The 18,209-nt window shown below is 39.0% G+C and overlaps 1 pseudogene; it reads left to right on the top strand.

The window, feature by feature from the left end:
* Positions 1 to 6,577: 6,577 nt before the first annotated feature.
* LOC129080594 (gamma-crystallin F-like) lies at positions 6,578 to 8,856 on the top strand (annotated as a pseudogene).
* The last annotated feature ends 9,353 nt before the right edge of the window (positions 8,857 to 18,209 follow it).

Here is an 18,209-nt window from a genome sequence, read left to right as displayed (position 1 = left end):
AAAAGAAGACATGTGACCTAGAGGGCAAAGAGTTGAGAAGGCTTTCATAAGCCAAGCAGAGAGAGAGCCTGCCCTATAGAAACCTAGCAGTTCTGAGGAAGAACTTGCTCTTTGTCCTAAAGGAAATGAGGAGCTACTGGAGAGTTCTAAGTTAGGCAAAGCTGGGAGCAGCTCTGCATTTTGACTAGTTCCTTCTAATAGTCATGATGGGAACAGTTGTCAGGGGAGCCAAGGAAGAAAACAACTGTTAAGGGGCCCTGTGGTAACCAGGCTTGACATTATGCACGTAGCCTTATAGCATGGCTGCTACTGCTGTCTGTTGACTTGCTTTTTTTGACTGAATTTCTCAGATCCAGCTGACTCATAAACAGTGTTCGCTTTTTTTCCTATGCAAAGAAATATAAGAGGAATGTGAGCTTGGCTATAAGTAGCTGGCTACCTAATGCTTCTAGTCATGATAGTTTCCAACAACAGTAATTTTAACAAACAAAATTATTACTTTTTCTTAAGGGAACTTGTAAGCATGCATTTTATTATCACAGCAGATATTTGACTCTCTAAAACCGAACTACAATTAGAAAGTTCTTTAGAACTGCCTTTTCCACACTGGAAAACATCTTACACTGTGGGCTGTCATAGCTTAGGCAATGGCATTATAATTAAATGGTTGATGTTTTTTGTTATATTAAGGGGGAAAACCCACAATTATTCATAATCTCTCCTGTGAACATAAGCTGTATTATTGTGAACCTCAGATTGCATTTTTAAAATAGCTTATCAAATATATAAATCAAGGGAAAAGCTGTACAACTATTAAGACTTTGTGATGTGCTTCTTTATTTTTTAGGAGTCTGATATAATTTGAATTACTTAAAAAGAACGTCATGTCAACACAATTTCCGGGTCATAAATCAAAAGTGATGGAACAACCGTGGAAATAAGCGCTGACCAATGCTTTCTCTCTGCTCCACTTTATTATCTGTCTGTTATATTTTATTTGGAAGCAAAATAGAATCAATGAAATCTCTTTTCAGACACTCCATGAATCTCAGAAAACTTGTCCTACCCATCCAGTTTTAAAGTTTCTTTTAGGCATGGTGGCAAGACTGGGATTTCATAATCACACTGATATTCGAGAAGACTGTGCAGGCCTTTGAAAACCTCACGCCAGCTCTGCTTCTGTGTCTGTCTCAGGCATGTGTGCTCAGGCCACAGCTCTTTTCGTGCTCTTTGCGCATCTTCTTCCACGAGGAGGTGACATTAATTTGATAAGATAAGATAAGAAAAGAAAAGCATTCTCTGGTGAAGGCTTTTCTGTCCGTGTATTTCTAAGAACTTCTAATGAAATATGGTCCAGGGAAAGTGGGCTTAATTTTTCTCTTTGTTTCCAATCTTCTGATGCGGGCATACCTGTGTATAAGATGTTCTCATTGAAAAGCTTGTAAAGTAGCTGTGGAGTGTTAGAGCCCACAATAGTGTTCTGAAACTTGGTTCTTAATGAATTAGGTTTTTATTAGAGAAATTTTTATTTGAATTGGCTTTTAGAAGACTTGTCTTACTATGACTGTGTCTTTAAGTCATTGTACTTTCAGAATGTGAGAGAACAAAAGAGAGATGGAGGACTAGAAAGTGAGAGAGAGAGAGAGAGGGAGAATTTGGTGGGTAGTGATGGACAATTGATTCACATTTGCACAAGATGAGCTATTTCCTCTTTCCCCTTTTTATGACTCTTTTCTGTTTATTGAACATGAGTCAAACAAAAATGCTTTCTGAATTACCCTTCAGTCTTAAACTTTTATTGAACTATTTTTTGAGAATTTTTGTAAGAGTTTATTTGAGCCAAACTGATGACATTGCCTTGAATCAAGATCTCAAATGACATTTTAATAATGTAATTGTACACTTTAAGATGTATCAGAAATGGCTGGAGATAAACCAGCTCCATCAGGCGCAGAGCCACAGAGCAGCGGAGCACCATGGCCCCAGGGCAGCAAGTGGCTTCATGTGAAAACAAGCCAGATGTGAAAATCAAAATACTTTGAGAGCAGATTGTTTTTCCACTGTAGGGTGAGAGTGAATTATGCTTGATATATAAAAAATACACTTTGTTTTCATGATGCTTACTGCCAAATAAAAATATTCAGTGGGGAGATGGTTTCAATAGGTTGAATAAAGCACGAGTATGAAAAGTAGGTTGAAATTATGTTTAATTTTCACAAAAAGTATTCTTTTACTTCCTTACATTGGAGCACTTCCTCCAGGAGCTAACTAATTTGCTGGTTGGATTAAAAGACCACCACTTTTCCACAGAGCCTTTCGCTGGTCTGTGAAAGCAGCCTCGTGGGAAGAAGATTTCACATTAGAAAACCTCTTCAGCACGTGTGATGGGGACTGCGAGCCCTGGAAATCTCAAGCTTCAGCCCAGACAGCAAGCACATCAGGCAGCCTGAGGTGTTGACCCGAACACTGGGGAAGCCCTGTACTGGGGGAAGTGAGTGATCTTTTTAGCCATCTTTATTTCTTAAGACTCATTTCTGGATCTGAATTTCTAGGAAAAAAAAAAATCCATCCTCAATTCTCTGTTTTTATTTTTCTCTAGGGAAATATTCTTGGAATTGGAGGGAAAAAAATAAGCCAAAAACCAAAAGAACTTCTGGCTAAGATATTAATAGACAGTTTCTGAAGATTGATTGCCTGGCTTCTGTTGGCATCCATGTGAGAATTGAAACTGGCATTTCTTATCATCCTCCAGAAAGAAATCTTCCTTAGGCTTTTATCTATCAAGTAGCTAAGGTTTTGTCTGCAGTTTAGAGAGGTTAGGCCAGTAAATACAATTTAAATGGAAACTATTCCACTTGTTCCTTAATCCTTAAATTTTTGTCCTAAAATTGTTACGGCATTATAGACTCTTTCTTTCTCTCCCATTACATTTCTTTTAAAAATATCTCTCAATATACTTTATTTTTTTAATGTATGAAATATATATTTTGAAGAAAACATCTTGCTTTTGAAGCAATAAACACCAGCATAATTTTTACATTTTATTTTCAATTACAGTTGACATTCAGTATTATTTTATATTAGTTTCATGTCTATAGCATAGTGGTTAGACAGTAAGCCTACACTGAAACAAAAATCAATTTTCTGAAATATAGCCCCTGCTAAGAATCAGTTAAAACATAATAACAGCACTCTTGTTCATTTCAAGGAGCTTGGTAATTAGATCTTGTCTAAGTATCTTTCATTGTTTCTTTAAAAATTCTGGTCTAGATGTCATTCCTCGTATGCTGAATCAAAATCTTTGATGTTAAGACCTTTATTCCAAAACAGCTAAAGTGATCCTGCTGGACACTCCTGGTTAAAAACTACTTTAGATGCTTAACTTCTGTTTTTGCAGTCCTTTGAGGGAAATAGCTGTTTTATATGCCAACCAACTGGCTTAACCAGTGACATTTTACAAAGTCACTAACCGGCCTTACATATAAAAGTCACTGCAACTTTTACTTACTTTGGAGGGTAATACATGGCACTGTCCTTGGGACAACCAGCTTGATTATGAGTCAACACAATCAATCCAAGCTTCTGTCCTTGTGACTTTTGCTTGTTATAATAGCAAATTACACTATAAACTGTGTAATGCCTTTTTATCTTAACAATAAAATTTATTTAAAATCTCAATATGCAGACTTTTGTCAGTGTTTCTCAACCCTGCCTGTATATTACAATCACTTGGGTAGCTTTTAAAATATATGCTACTCGGGTCTTATCCAAAAACTCTGAGTTAGTTGCTTTATAATTGATTTAGTTATACCTGTGGAGATAGAGATTTTTGGAAGATCAAGTCAGGGGAACATGCAGAGAAAATGAAACTATAGAGAGAAATGCCCAGAGCAAAGAAGAGAGCGTCTGAGAATACACACAGTGAGGAAGTTGAAAGAAAAACTAAAATTAAAAAGAGAAGAAAATCTAGGAAAGGTCAGCTTATGATATAACCTCTAGCTGAAGGGTAAAGAGTAATGAGGACGGCCCAGTGTCAAACACTGCTGGGCATGAACTCCAGGACAGATGCCCTGGATTTGGTGAGCGCAAAGTCCCCCAAAATTTTAGACAGAGGAAGCTGGGTATTGGTGGGGAGATTCAAGGAAGAAGTGGGCCTAATCTGTGGAGAAGGAGAGAGGGGCAGGGAGGAGATGAAAAACGCATCTTCAGGACTTTTACACTTGAAAGGAAGAAAGTGGTGGATTCAACTGAACACTTTTTGGGACTGAAGAGAACTAGTATTTGAGAGCAGGTAGCAAACAACACTTGGAAAGAGTGTTTGAAAAATAATCTAGAACAAAGGGAAATTCTGAGAAGCCGCAACGCTGAGGAAGCATGGACTCCAGCGTCCTGGTGGAAAGAGGGCAAGGTCTAAAAGCAGAGGGCTCTGTGTGACTCCATTTTGTGAGTGCCACACGGGATATGACTTTATGTGATCAAAGAATTTGACTTTGATTAAATTTCTTAACCTCCCTGTGTGTCAGTTTTTGCTTCTATAATATGGACATTGTGACAATATCTTAAAGGGTTATTGTAAAAAAAAATATGAGTAAATACAAATAAAGACTTTAAAGCAGCATCTAGCAGTGTCCCTTTGTTTTTATTATTATTTATACTTTGACCCATATTAGCTTTTATGATCATAGGAAATCACACATGAAAAGCATCCCTGCTATTCCTAAGATTCTTCTGAACAAAAAATTGGGGTAGCTGGAGTCCCCATAAATTGAATCTGGCCATTGAGTGAAGAAGGGGCAAAGCCAGGCCTGTAGAAAAACCAAGTGCCTATGAAAAGGTAAATATATTTTCTTCACTGTAAAGTTGAACAGATTTTGGAATTTACAGCTGCAGGGAATCATTTCCTTCCTTCAATAATGACTGTGTTTCCTTCCATTTGGATCAATTATTATCCTATGGGTATAATGACCTTTAAAATATAAAGCATCTCCCACAAAGGGACCTGATGCCATTCATGGTCTCAGTCAGTTTAGACAGAAAGCTGGGGCTGTAGAGGCTATTTTCCCCATGTTTTGATGGTAGGCTATTAACATTATGCACAGGCCTTTTATTTTCTCTTTTTCTAAGTAATAACTTAGGGTATTAGATGCGAGTGCCATTACTTTCCCAGGGTGGCCGTTCTGATATTGCACAGTGTATTCATTATTTCTATTTTTTGCTGGGCCCTAGCGGTACCATTTCCTAGTGACTCCCCCTAGTTGCCATCTCTAGGGAGTCACCAAGCAGGCGCTAATTATACTGCATTTTTTTCCTCCTCTCAGACACTCATTCAAATTCCTGTTACTTAGTAAATAATAAAATTTTACATTCACATAACATTTTAATGTTTCCACACCAGCCAGGACAGATTTTTGGTTATCTTAGGGGAGGGAAGAAGTGGGTGCTACCGGCATCTCCTTGGTAGTGAATAGAGATGTTGCTAAAAATCCTACAATGCAGAGGACAGCCCCCCACAATAGAGTTCTCAGCCTAAAATATCTCAGTAGTGCTGAGGTTGGGAAAAATCCTGCTTTAAAGAGTCTGGCTCCTGGAGTTCCTAGGGGTCTGGGGCGGGAGTGGGGTGGGCAGAGAAAAGAAGACTCCCTTCCCACCAGAACCTTAACCAGGGAGTGACTAGGACTGGGAAAGAGAGAGAAAGCAGAAGGTGGCAAAATTGTGGGGTTTAAAGTTTTGTTATATTTGCACGTTCACTTGCGTATGTCAGCAGCTAGAAGCAAACAAATAAGCTTAGCAGTTAGCAGAAAAAAACATTCATTAAATAGTTACAGTGTGATAAACAACCCCGAGTGAGCCACCTCAAGAATTCCTAGGCGGAGGGTGTCCTGGACTGCGGAATGGGAGGCACGCGCTGAGGGCCTGGAGAAGTGTCTGGGGATGTCCCTGGTCGCGCTCCGCTCCAGGAAGCAGGGCTGAGGCCAGGTGCCCGACGAGGCTTCCTCGGGGTCTGCCCCTTGTCATCCTTCCGCAGGTGTTAGTGACGTCTGCTACACCCACTGAGCAGCAAGTAGGAGCACAGAGACTTTCTCTTGGAGGAGAGCCCCATCCTACTTTAAACGTTCTGTGTGGAAGGCAGGTTCATCCCCATTTTCCACATTTTCCCACCAAGAAAATGCGCTCTAATCTAAATGCCTCAGGCTGTAGCTCACTGTGGCCTCAGACCTGATCACTCCCCTGCATTGTTACTTAGAAATCATTTTGAAATTTAAAAAGGCAAAATGTTTGATTACAATTATTAACTCGGTTGAGCGCCTTTGCTCAGTTCCAATTTCCTGAATAGGTTTCATTTAAAAGCCGAGGGGCACCAAGTGACTTTTAACCCGGGTCACCAGTTTGAAAGGTCTGCAGAGTCTATGAGGAAACATACAATAAGCATCTCCCCCTAACCCCCAGGTCATTATATAGAAGAGAGAACAAATCCCCCCTCCCTGGGCCCCTTTCTGTGTCGTTCAACGCAGCAGCCGACCTGCTGTATAAACCCACCGCCCCATCCATTGACCCTGCACAGTCCTGTCCACCAGCCATGGGGAGGGTGAGCCCAGCGCCCAGGCCGGCAGGGGCCTCGGTCGGCGGGGGCGGGGCCCAGGCCTCTGGGCCTCTCATTCCCTTCCTTGCAGATCACCGTCTACGAGGATCGTGGCTTCCAGGGCCACCACTACGAGTTGCAGCAGCGACCACGCCAACCTGCAGCCCTACATCAGCCGCTGCAACTCCATCCGCGTGGACAGCGGCTGCTGGATGCTCTATGAGCGCCCCAACTTCCAGGGCCGCCAGCACTTCCTGCGGCGCGGCGACTACTCCGACTACCAGCAGCGAGTGGGCCTCAGCGACTAGTCTGGTCCCACTGGTCCCTCTGCTCCCTGCATTCACACGGGTGCTTGCTTGTAGCGTAGGACTGTAGCCTTCTTTTTCTGGGGTTAACTGTTCTCTTTTCCTTTATGAGTATCTTTAAGGTTTCTACTACTGAAAAAGCATGTGCTGGAATGCTTTTAGTTGGACACTTTATTTTACTTTGTTAAAAAAATTAAACTCACCTCTATTGGGAAAAAGCAGTGCGTGGTATTGTTCAGAGTGTCAGCGCCAGGGTGATGGCTAAGCAACTCCTATAGGGTTACTGTCTTCACTCATCTGTAAAATGAATTCGTAAAATACGAGTTGCTAATTCCTAGAGTTGTGATGAGAATGAAAGGAATTTACCTGGCACATGGCAAACCATCTCCTTTCCCAAATGTAAACTATTATCATTAACATCAAGAGCATCTCAAGTCCTGCCTTTTGATTAGGCACAACCACCAACAAATATGATCCCAATGGCTCCAGTGGAACTCGCTCTTACCCAGATAGCATCCCAGCAGCCTGGAATGCCACTGTGAGGGATTCTCCAATGTGACTCTAAAAGAGCCCTGGGGAAAAGGGACCACTTTTGTCATGGTTGAAACTTCCTCACAGAGTTTAACACCTGATAGGACCCTACTGGCACGAGGAGCCTGAACACCCGGGCTTCCCCTTTCCCGTCCTGACTCTTCTTCCAATTACACACCGCCAGCTCTGTCCTTAAGCTTCTCATAAAGAAGGGAAAGGCTGAGAGCAGTGTCCACACGTGTCGGGCTGTCCTGAAGGTCACGTTAGAAAACGTACACGCGTCCTTTACAAACCCTGGAAGATAGGCTGTCAGAGTCTTTTATATCGCAGAGTGAATTTCTTATGAGAACCGCCCCTGAAGAGGATTTAATGGGGGAAGAAGGAAGATATTGAATGGGTACCTGCTGGGAAGAAAGGTAAAAGAACAAGTTAGGAGAAACAGCCTAACTTTCCATTGTTCTAAAAATTTTATATTCTGTTGATTCTGTCCAGGTCTCCGTCAGGATCCACTTCTGTTCATCACCTTAGCAGATTCACAGGAACATATATTGGAGTTGAGGATGGAACCTAATCTTTATGATGGCTCTTGCTTCCCAGGATTTTAGAGTAGCAGGGCTTCAAGCAAAAAGGAAGGGATTAGATTGTGTGGTCTGAACTGCCACCAATATGTGACGTCACTTGGAGAAAAAGCAATTCAGCTTCCTTTCCCCCTAGCTGCTTTTAATGTTGTTGAGATTCAAAATAATACTCCATTTTATTTCTTTTTAAATTTAAATATTTAATCATATTAATGTCATTCAAGGAGCATCTCAGTCCACCATAAGCCTATGAAGAGCAAAAATATACACATAAGTTGTTAAAAGTGGTCCGAAATAAAGCCAGCATGCATGGTTTGCATAGATTTTGGCTCTAGAAAACTCTAGGGAACACTATTCCCTAGAATGGCACCCTCTTCAATTTTGCCGTGTATAACCTTCCCAAATGCACACAGTGGCCCTGGTGTTGATTCTCTTTTTATTCTGTGATTTAGAAAAGACAAAGAAATGTCCATCCCCCTAGGACTGTGTATGATTAGTTGCCAGCGGCGGGATTTTCTTGCTTTTCCTCATCTGCTGATTGCTGAATCCACAGAGCAGCTCCCACAGGATCCCGCTCCACGAGAGGGGAGATTACAGAGGCCAGATGGTGGAGTTCACTGAGGACTGCTCCTCGCTTTACGACCGCTTCCCCGTCGGTGAGATCCACTCCTTCCACGTGCTGGAGGGCTCCTGGGTCCTCTGCGAGATGTACCGGCGTGGCAGTACCTGCCGGGATGGGGACTACAGGCGCCACCACGACTGGGGGATGCGGAGCCCAAGTGCCAGAGTGGGCTCACCGAGGAGGGCCCTGGATTGCTATAGAAATGTTTTTACTCTACCCTTTTCTCCATCTGAAAGCTAATAAAATATGTCCTGTGTGTTTCACGCAGTCACGGAGTCCTGTTTTCCTTTCAGGCTCCTTGGAAGGGCTCAGCAAAAATCAAGCTGGGGATAATGTGCACTTTCTTACACGTAATGGTGGAGAAGGTGGTGCAGGGCGAGCCGCTAAGAGCACAGCCGCTGGAGCCAGAAGGCTGGGCGCAAACCCACGTCCCAGCTGTGGGTGAGGGGGCGAGTCACTTAGCGTTTCTGTGCCTTGGCTTCCTAATTTGTAAAAATTAGGGTAATAATACTCAATGTTGTGATGTGGATTTAATGAGTTGTTATTTTTAAATCACAGATGTTAACTCTGGTATAGTAGTGCCTAGGAAACTGTTCTGTGAGTTTGCTGGTGAAATACCTGGTCACCTCCTTAGGACTCTTTCCTTAGTTGAATTTCCTTTCAGAGATTACATTAGGTGGGACAGCTAAGTGAAATTGCATCAGAGATACAGTCAAAAATAGATTTGTTCAGATAACTGTCTGACACATCTAAAAATAAGTGACTTGCTGAATTCATTTATTAATATTTATGTATCCAGAGCACAGATATAAGAACTGAGCGCCACTTTAACAAACAGCCCAAAAGACTCTGCCAAACACTTTTCTACTAGAGAGAGGTTCAGAGTGGTCAGGTGGCGTGCACTGACGGAAATGATCACAGGGTGACAGAGGTAAAGACAGAATGTACGTGATCAGGAAAATAAAATGCGATCATACAATACAAAGTGCTGACCAACCTGTATTGGTCAGGATGGCAGTGCCCTTAAACTTGAGTTAATCTTTATCACATCCTGTTCTTGAATCGGCATTTGCTAGTAATCTTAGCACTGAGAGAAAAAATAAATTCATGGGAGCTAATTTAATTGAGTTCAAAATTTCTTTTCAGGGAGATGAATTTCATCCAATGAAATATGAGCAAGTATTCCATTACACTATGGGGTTTTCTTTAAAAGTAAATACTAGAATTCTCAATTTCCTGTATTTACATGTAATTGGGAAAAGATGAATTGCTTCCCAGCAAAGGGTTTTGCCTTAATTATGAAAATGGCTACCTCTTGTTGAAATAAGTTCTTGGTGAGCTGAATGGCCATGATTATGAAAGAACCATTGCCAATGACTACCTACTTGAAAACGTATATAAAGTATCAGTAAGCTAAGAAATACACTGTTCCCCAAGGCCCAAACATAAAAGGGAAAAGTAGTCAAATTACTTATGCCTAACATTGTACTTCCCTAACATGCATGCTCCAAGATAGTTGAAGATGCTCCCAAAACATGCAGATCTGTGCTGTCCAATAGAGTAGTCACTATCACATGCCACAATTGCACACTTGAAATGAGATTATTCCAAGTGAAGATGTGTCATAAGTATAACATACACACCAGATTTCAAATGTGAAAACTAGAATGTAAAATACCTCAATTTTTTCACATTAATTAAAAATTGAAAGAATATTTTTGATATGTTAAATCTATTATTAAAGTTAATTTTACCTGTTTCTTTTAACTGTTTTAATGTGTCTACTGGAAAATTTAGGATTACATTTATGTCTCTCATTATATTTCTATTGAGCAGACACCCAGACTAAAATGATGAGTTGTGAGTGGTAGTCAGCTACAGCTCAACTGAAAACTGGAAATTAAGAGATGGCAGAGAATGTGTTTAAGTTTTACATAGCCATCAAACATCCATTCCTTTATAAGAAGGTACTCAATTAAATTATAGTTTTCATCGATCACTGACTGAGGCATTGGGGGAGTGGGTCCCAGCCTTGTCACCTTGTTCTATTAACTATACTTAATTGAAGTTATAATTATAACACACGTGAATAGCCCTCTATTGTGTAGGCACAAGTCTCTTCTTTTCTCAGCTAATTTCCACAATCTCCCTCTCCCTGCCCACTGATGGCCCTTCAATTACAGCATTTTTATTCTGGAAGCTCACATGTTTGCCTCTCCTACTAGATTGCAAAATTCTACAGCTAAAATAGTGTTTCAAACATATTTGTATCCTCTGAAGAATTTAGAAGAAGCTGAGTGTGCCTAGCCCCAGTGATGCTGAATTAATAGACCCTCAAAAGGAAAAAGCGTATGTGACTCAATGGTTTCTGAAGATTTGAGATAAAAGAGGTATACATTTTTAAAAATTCCTTTCTGAAGACAGTACTTTGACCTAATTAAGACAGGAGGAGTAAACCTAAATGGCTTGGGTGGCCAAGAAGGAAATGGGAATACGAGAAGTTGCTGGTATGTGGTGGTAGGGAACAAAATATAACCATATTCTTCAAGCCAACAGTAAAACTTGCCATTATCAAGAGCTACAGGCAGGCTCTGGCTGGTGTGGCTCAGTGGATTGAGTGCCAGCCTATGAAACAAAGGGTCCCCGGTTCTATTCCCAGTCAGGGTGCATGCCTGAGTGGAGGGCTAGGTCCCCAGTAGAGGGTGTGCAAGATGCAACCACACATCGATGCGTTTCTCCTTCTCTTCCTCCCTTCAATTCTCTCTGAAAATAAATAAATAAAACCTTAAAAAAAATTTAGAAATCTGTTAAAAAGAAAAGAGCTATAGACAAGGTGAAAGGAAGTGACCACTCACCAGCCGGGAGCTGGGCTACTATCTCCACGTCATTGCTTAGCTGGCCTTGTTCATCATGTAATGTACATCCACACAAGAGGGTAGTAGATGGCTTTTCTCTGTGTGCCTTCTGTTTAATCTCTACCCTGTCCTCCTTGTCCTGAAGCTCTTATTTTGTGCAAAGATCTAGAGTTGTCACTTCCAGTTGAATCCATGAGTAACAGGCCGTAGATGTGTGCTGGAGTTTTCAAAGATCTGCCTCCTTGTGCCACGTTCTCTATCTTCCTGCTCTGTACAGTTTCTACATGTTTTCATATTTTATATCTCTCTTAGTATTGTTGAAAATAGAGTTTGCATTTTATTTTCATTCACTTTTTTTGCTTTTGTAAAAAAGCATACATATGAGAAGAAAATAGTCTTGTGCCATATAATTACACCAAGCTTTTGTTTTGTAGTATATATCAAATGGAGGCATCTCCTCAAGGTCTAGGTGAGTTGTTGATTTTCTGAGCAGAGTGGTCTTGAAAGGCCCTTGATAAATATATGCAGTGCTGCAGACTTGGGAACCTTCTCCGTGGAGTTAATGGTTGACCCCATAAAATTGTCTGAGATATCCAAAGACAGTGACCACAGATTAGGAATCAAACTCTTAGTAAGCTGATCAAAACCAAATTGTTTTAAAAAATGAATTACAAGAAATTAGTTGGAAATCAATATGCCAGTTACTGTTTTGCTCAACAGTTTGAAAAATTGTTAAACCAAGGATTATACTCCAAACTTCTGTGCTTTTAAACAATTTTGTCTGTTCTTCAAGATATTTTATAATTTCAAATCCATCTTCATTAAATGTTGGCTGCTCTATACAAAGAGAAACATTAAAAGTAATATGAAGACCAACAATAAAATATTTTTTAAATAATGGCTATATATCTATACATTTAAAACCATGGAGTCATTTAAATATATTTGGTGAATCAAATCCTATAGTCAAAGATACATTTTTTCATTTTAAGTTTTTTTTGTTTTTTTTTTTTAGAGAGAGAGAGATTTGTTGTTTCACTTATTTATGCATTCATTGGATGCTTCTTGTATGTGCTCTTACTGAAGAGCAAACCTGTATCCGGATGACACGTTAACCAACAGAACTACTCAGCCAGGGCAAAGATGAATTCTTAAAATCAGATTTGATACACTAAAATAATGTGTGTGTGCACACATATGTATAGAGAAAATTGATCTGAAATGGTATATGTACACGTATGCATAGAAATTTGATCAAATTATTCTTTATGATATCAACAGTGGTTGTCTTCTAGATGAGATTATTTTTCCTATTTTCTTAATTTACTTGTCTATATTTTCTTATTCTTCTTTTAAATTATTTATTGTTTTTTGAAAAAAAGCAAAACAATTAAACTAAAAAGAGAAACAATAAAACTTTGTGAAAGAAAAAAAGATTTTTAATTTCTCCCTTAACTTTTCAAACACTGTTGACATAGGTCTAGATTTTATAAAGAGCATAAAAAAATAACTTTTTAACTACTCTGGCCAAATCAGTACCTTCATCATTTTTTAGCAGGATCACATGCCAGTACTTAGGAGAATAACCACATTTTATAAGAGTTGTAATGATGAGAAAAAGGACAGGAAACTGCTAAAAAGATAAATATGATAAGTACCGTAAATAGTGAGAAAACATAGCTGAGCATCTTGAACTTGAGCACCAATGATGAAATGTCAAAAGGAATGAGGACTGAATATAGGCTGTCCAATCCTTTTTTTAAAAAGGCTACGGAGTTATCGTGCATAGAGCTCAGATTGCAAATAGTTAACAGGAGGACACCAGATCTCATTAATACACAGGAGGTTTTCTTCCTCTTTTTATTCACTACTTCTTCAACTACTGAACAAAAAAATCAGATAAGATGGGGTCTCATTGAATAGTTCCTGTAATGTAAACAATGTACATATGGTCTGAGAGGGAGGGTGATTAAACTAGAGGCACCCCAGATGCCTTCTGCTCTATCAGTGGTACTGACACATCCATAGGCTTTTGCTATGTCTGAGGAATAAGTTCTCATTTCAAATATGGGAAGACAGTAAAATCCTGCATTTTGGTTGCAGAAGAATTCAAAGGGAGAGATTTTCCCTTGAAGATGCAAGCCTTGATATTTGAAAATGTACAGTAGCTTTATATGGAATCTGAAAATATAAAAACTGGAGAATTTAGGAAATCCATAATCTATTTTTTTAACATGCCCACAGAAAACCTAAACATTGCATGCTGTTCTTTGTAAACAAAATGTTCATAGGCTAAGATAAAGAAAAAGATACCATATTTTTCCCTGTACAATGTGCATCCATAGTTTTTGCTCAAACTTTCAGGGAAAAAAAACCTTTCCTTTTAATTTTTAAATTTAATTATTTATTTGTATTTAGATACTTGTTTTTTGTATTACAAAGGAATTTTAGCATTTATTTTTTAACATATTGTAGTACAAAAAATTTATGTAACAAATAATTAGAAAACACAACAACAGATAAAATGTATTTCAGGTACTACCCACATATAATACGCATCCTTATTTTTCCCTCAAAAATGTGGGCAAAAAAGTGTGCATTAAACTATTTTTTTAAACAAGTGTTGGTTTTCAAAACTAAGTTCAAGTGCTTTTTTTAAACAAGATGAGACCAGTGGGAAGTTTCCAGGATGTCTGTTCTGACATGCAATTATTTTTACCCTGTCGCATTTGTAGCTACAAAGATGCTGTCAGGCTGACTAAGTCCTCCACTGTCACGGAAACAGGAATTTTGATAAAAGATTCTGAATATTGAGGTATAAATTGTTCACAGCACTTACTAAAGAGTTATTTTAGTAAGAGTTATGTGTACTGATCAGTTTCATGAGACTCCTTTGCCCTTGCCAGGCGAGGAGTTAAATGCTATACTTACAAATTAAATGGAGGGCGAAAAGCAGTATGATTTGACTCACAGCCTAACTTTACAAGTAGCGTTCATTTCACACAAGAGGACTATTTGTGATATTTTGATACTGCTTATTTTCACGCACAAGTTTATGTCAGATGTAGCCAAATCAATTATAATATAAAATTGGGGAGGGAAACACAGAAAGGAGTGTAGAATTGTCTGCAGGCTTTAAAATTTATTTACAACTCAGTACTTGATTTATCTTTTCTGTGAAAAATGAAGGCGGTGAAACATTTTCTAAATTACTTTCTCAGAAACTCTCAGGCTACATGCACACCGCGCTTGAACACTCATTAGTGGAGAAAGATACCACATGTTTCTCAGTTTATTTTTTAAAACTGCCTTTTTTATGTCTTTGTCTTTAACTGTGCCCATGCGCTTTGTATTTTTTAGTGACATTCCCAGTTATCAATATCACTAGCTTAGCTCCAATGTATTACCTGAGTGTTCAGCTGATGCACTTTAGCCCAAGTTGTTGTATGATATGGTAAAGTGAGAATGATCTTGGAAGTCAGAAATACCTGGTTTTGGCTCTTTGCTTTTCCATGGACAGATATGCAGCTTTGGGTACACCAATAAACCTTTCAAAGGCTCAATTTCTTTGTAAAATGGGGACAGTGAGACATTGTATGTGTTTGCCTTGCCCAGGACCAGGTGGAGACTGGGTGTTGGATAACTGTATGCGTCGTGTCTTCCCCTCATTGAAACAGATTGCTGTGTTTACCTGGTGAGTCAAGGTGGAACTCTTTGCTATATTGAAGGCATTAAAAAATCAGGGAGTTCAGAGCCTACCGTTTCCTCATCAGTAAAATGAGGATGTGGAGAAAATTGAAACCACTTAGCATAGCGTCTGACATGCAATAAAGGTTAATGTGATTTTTTTCCCCTTAATTGTAAAAGGACTATTTGAAATTAATAATTGACTATATTAGATTTCAAAAAATATACCAGTCTAATTTTTTTACTATTGGATTTGTTTTATCAAATGAGTTGCCATCACTAAATAACAAAATAATTGAAAAATAACTTAGAAAATCCTTGTACTGTGAATTCCACTATGTCTCCATTAAATATTAATAAGAATACATTCAATGCCTCCCTATTTTGACTCCGTTAGTAAATCATTCCAGCCTCTAAAGGATTCTCATAGTACAATCAGAGTTTATAAAATTTCACTTATTCTGGTCTTCTTCTTTCTTTGTCAGAAGGGAAAACAATCAATGGAAGAAGGGAGGAGTCCAAGGAGAGAGGAGTGAACATCAGAATTGAAATCCGTTTCAATCAGAGAAATGAACTTCTCGGTTGTTTTGTCTCCTTTGCCTCAGATGCTCGTAATGCCAATAAGTGCATTATAATGCAAACTAAGTGCTAGTGTGAAGTGGAGAGTTCCCTTCTAGGGACCAGGAAATAACTGGATAGAAGAACCCTCGCCCAGTGAAAGAAAATGGTCTTTCTTTGGACATTGGTGTCGACTGACTGCAGAGAAAATGGCGTTTTATCCAGGGTTTTTTGTACTCTAAAAAAAAGTTCACTAAACATCATCATGATTCTCAAATTCCTTTCCAGTGCTCCTTCTCAGGAATCAGCAGGATCAAGAAAAATAAGTGACAAAATGTGGGGGACAGTCCTTGTTTTCTCAATGTTCCGTTTTCACTTCTTTCTTCCTTCATGGATGATGCAACATTGTATTGTCCCTCAAAGTCCAGAAATGAAACCAGGTCAGTATAAATATCTTTTGAAATTGAAATCTGATTATTTCTAGAGTGGTCCTGAGTTACCATATTTTATTCAGGTAAGTTTTTGTGCACATGATTATTCAGACAAGCTTTTGTGTGCATTACTATTTCCAAAAGAATACTAGTCTATTCTGCGAAATGCATTCCTTTTGTTATGAAATCTGTTTCCTATTTAAGAATAGTCTGTAAAAATGCAAATATTTCTGAGTAGGAGAGTTAAAGAATGACCTGCTAAACTGATACTTTATCAAAAATAACTTGGTGAAGAAAGTGGGAAGTGAAAGAGAGAGTGTTAAATACACGATCTTTGAAAGGGGAGGGGTTGTCGATCTGAAAGAAAAATCTGCATCTATTCTGAAGTCTTACCTAAGTTTCATCTGTGGGGAAAAAAAGATGGAATTGTGTGATACCTCCACAAGACAAAGGCTTTGGCAGGCTATAGGGAGAGATGCAGCCCCAAGTCACTCTAAGTAATAGAATTTACCGTATCTCACTTACACTAATCAAAAACTCTTTCTACTCTACCTTCTCACATGCAGAAAAACTTCATGCATTGTTGCTGTTGTTAGTGATGGCGTGGCGGCGAAGACAATTTGACATTTATGATTTAATACACCACAGGTAGCTCTAAACTTCATTCTCTATATTCATTTTTTCTATGGCATAACAGGAACAAAAACAGGTGATTTTTTTTGTTGTTGTTGAACAGATACAGATTTGTAAGAACCTTTTTCACATTTTCCAGCATTTTTTTCAAAGATGTGTAATTTCTATTTGTGAAAGGAATTGAGATGGCTTTAAAATTAAAATATATGGGGAGAAAGACATTCAAATCTAAAATAAACCAGATTCCATTTGAAGCAAACAAAATGCACTTCAGATGGATGGATCCAAAGCATGTTGGGGCAGTGAAGTCATCGCCTCCAAGATCTCTGGCATTTACTGGAAATAAAGGAAACAAAAGGCTGCATAGCTTTTATTTGATGACAACATAAAGCAATTCACTCATCTGTGGAAGTAAGTATTTTTACACTTGAACACCCCTTACATTTACCATAGGGCCCTTTGTTTGCAGATGGAGGGACTAGGTGCTGGAAATGCACAGCCAGGAGCCAGTGGTTGCTGGGAGCGAAAGGATGCTTTCCTCCATCAGCTGCAATCAACTGTGTCAGGAGTTACAGGACTTGGGAACTTGGAAAAAACACTGAGTAACTATTACAACTCAGTAATAAAAAGACAACAAGGACATAGATTTTTGGAGATGAGAGGGTCAAGAAACTGAGAGGCCAGAGTTGTGGGTCAGTCTCACATACTGACACAGCTAAATGTAGAAACAAGAGAGTGAGACAAATCCATGAAAAAAAAATAATAAAAAGAAGTTGGTAGATAAAAACAGGAAGGCAGCAGGTGAGCTAGACTGCCCAAGTTGCAAAGAAGTACCCCTTTTACAAGAGGGTAGGAGAATAGTAAGCTTCACCCCAATCCTACTTCTCTGGAAAGATAATGACCAATTTCCACAATCAAAGAATTGTCAACACTCTTCCAATGCCAGTGGCTCTATCCTAAAGCAAGGAGTGTATGACCGTGAAAGTCTACTTTGGGGCCAGAGGTAAAAAAACTCTACTCTTTAATTTCTATCTCAAATAAATAAACATGTTTAATTTAAAAAAAATAAAAATAAAGATAAGCTAAAGATATGAGTAGATGTTTCTCCAAAGGAGATATTTGAGTGGCCAATAAGGATATGAAAAGTTGATCAACATTATTAGCCATTGGGAAAAAGCAAACCAAAAGCCCAGGACATGCCACTTCACACTCACTGGGTGGGTAGAGGAGGGCAAAGGGGGAAAATTTGGGACAACTGTAACAGAATGACATAAAGTAAGATCTTAAAAAAAGGATGGGTATAATTTAAAAAGACAGAAAATAACAAGTGTTGACGAGGATTTGGAGAAATTAGAACCCTCTTACACTGCTGGTGGGAACGACAATAGTACAGTTGCCTCAGAAAACATACAGCAGTTCCTCCAATAGT

Source organism: Pteronotus mesoamericanus, unplaced genomic scaffold, assembly GCF_021234165.1.
Source record: "Pteronotus mesoamericanus isolate MK-2021 breed Mesoamerican mustached bat unplaced genomic scaffold, CSHL_Meso_final contig_90, whole genome shotgun sequence".
Lineage (NCBI taxonomy): Eukaryota > Metazoa > Chordata > Mammalia > Chiroptera > Mormoopidae > Pteronotus > Pteronotus mesoamericanus.
The sequence above is the reverse complement of the archived record's forward strand: the minus strand, read 5'-3'. Positions and strand labels throughout refer to the sequence as shown.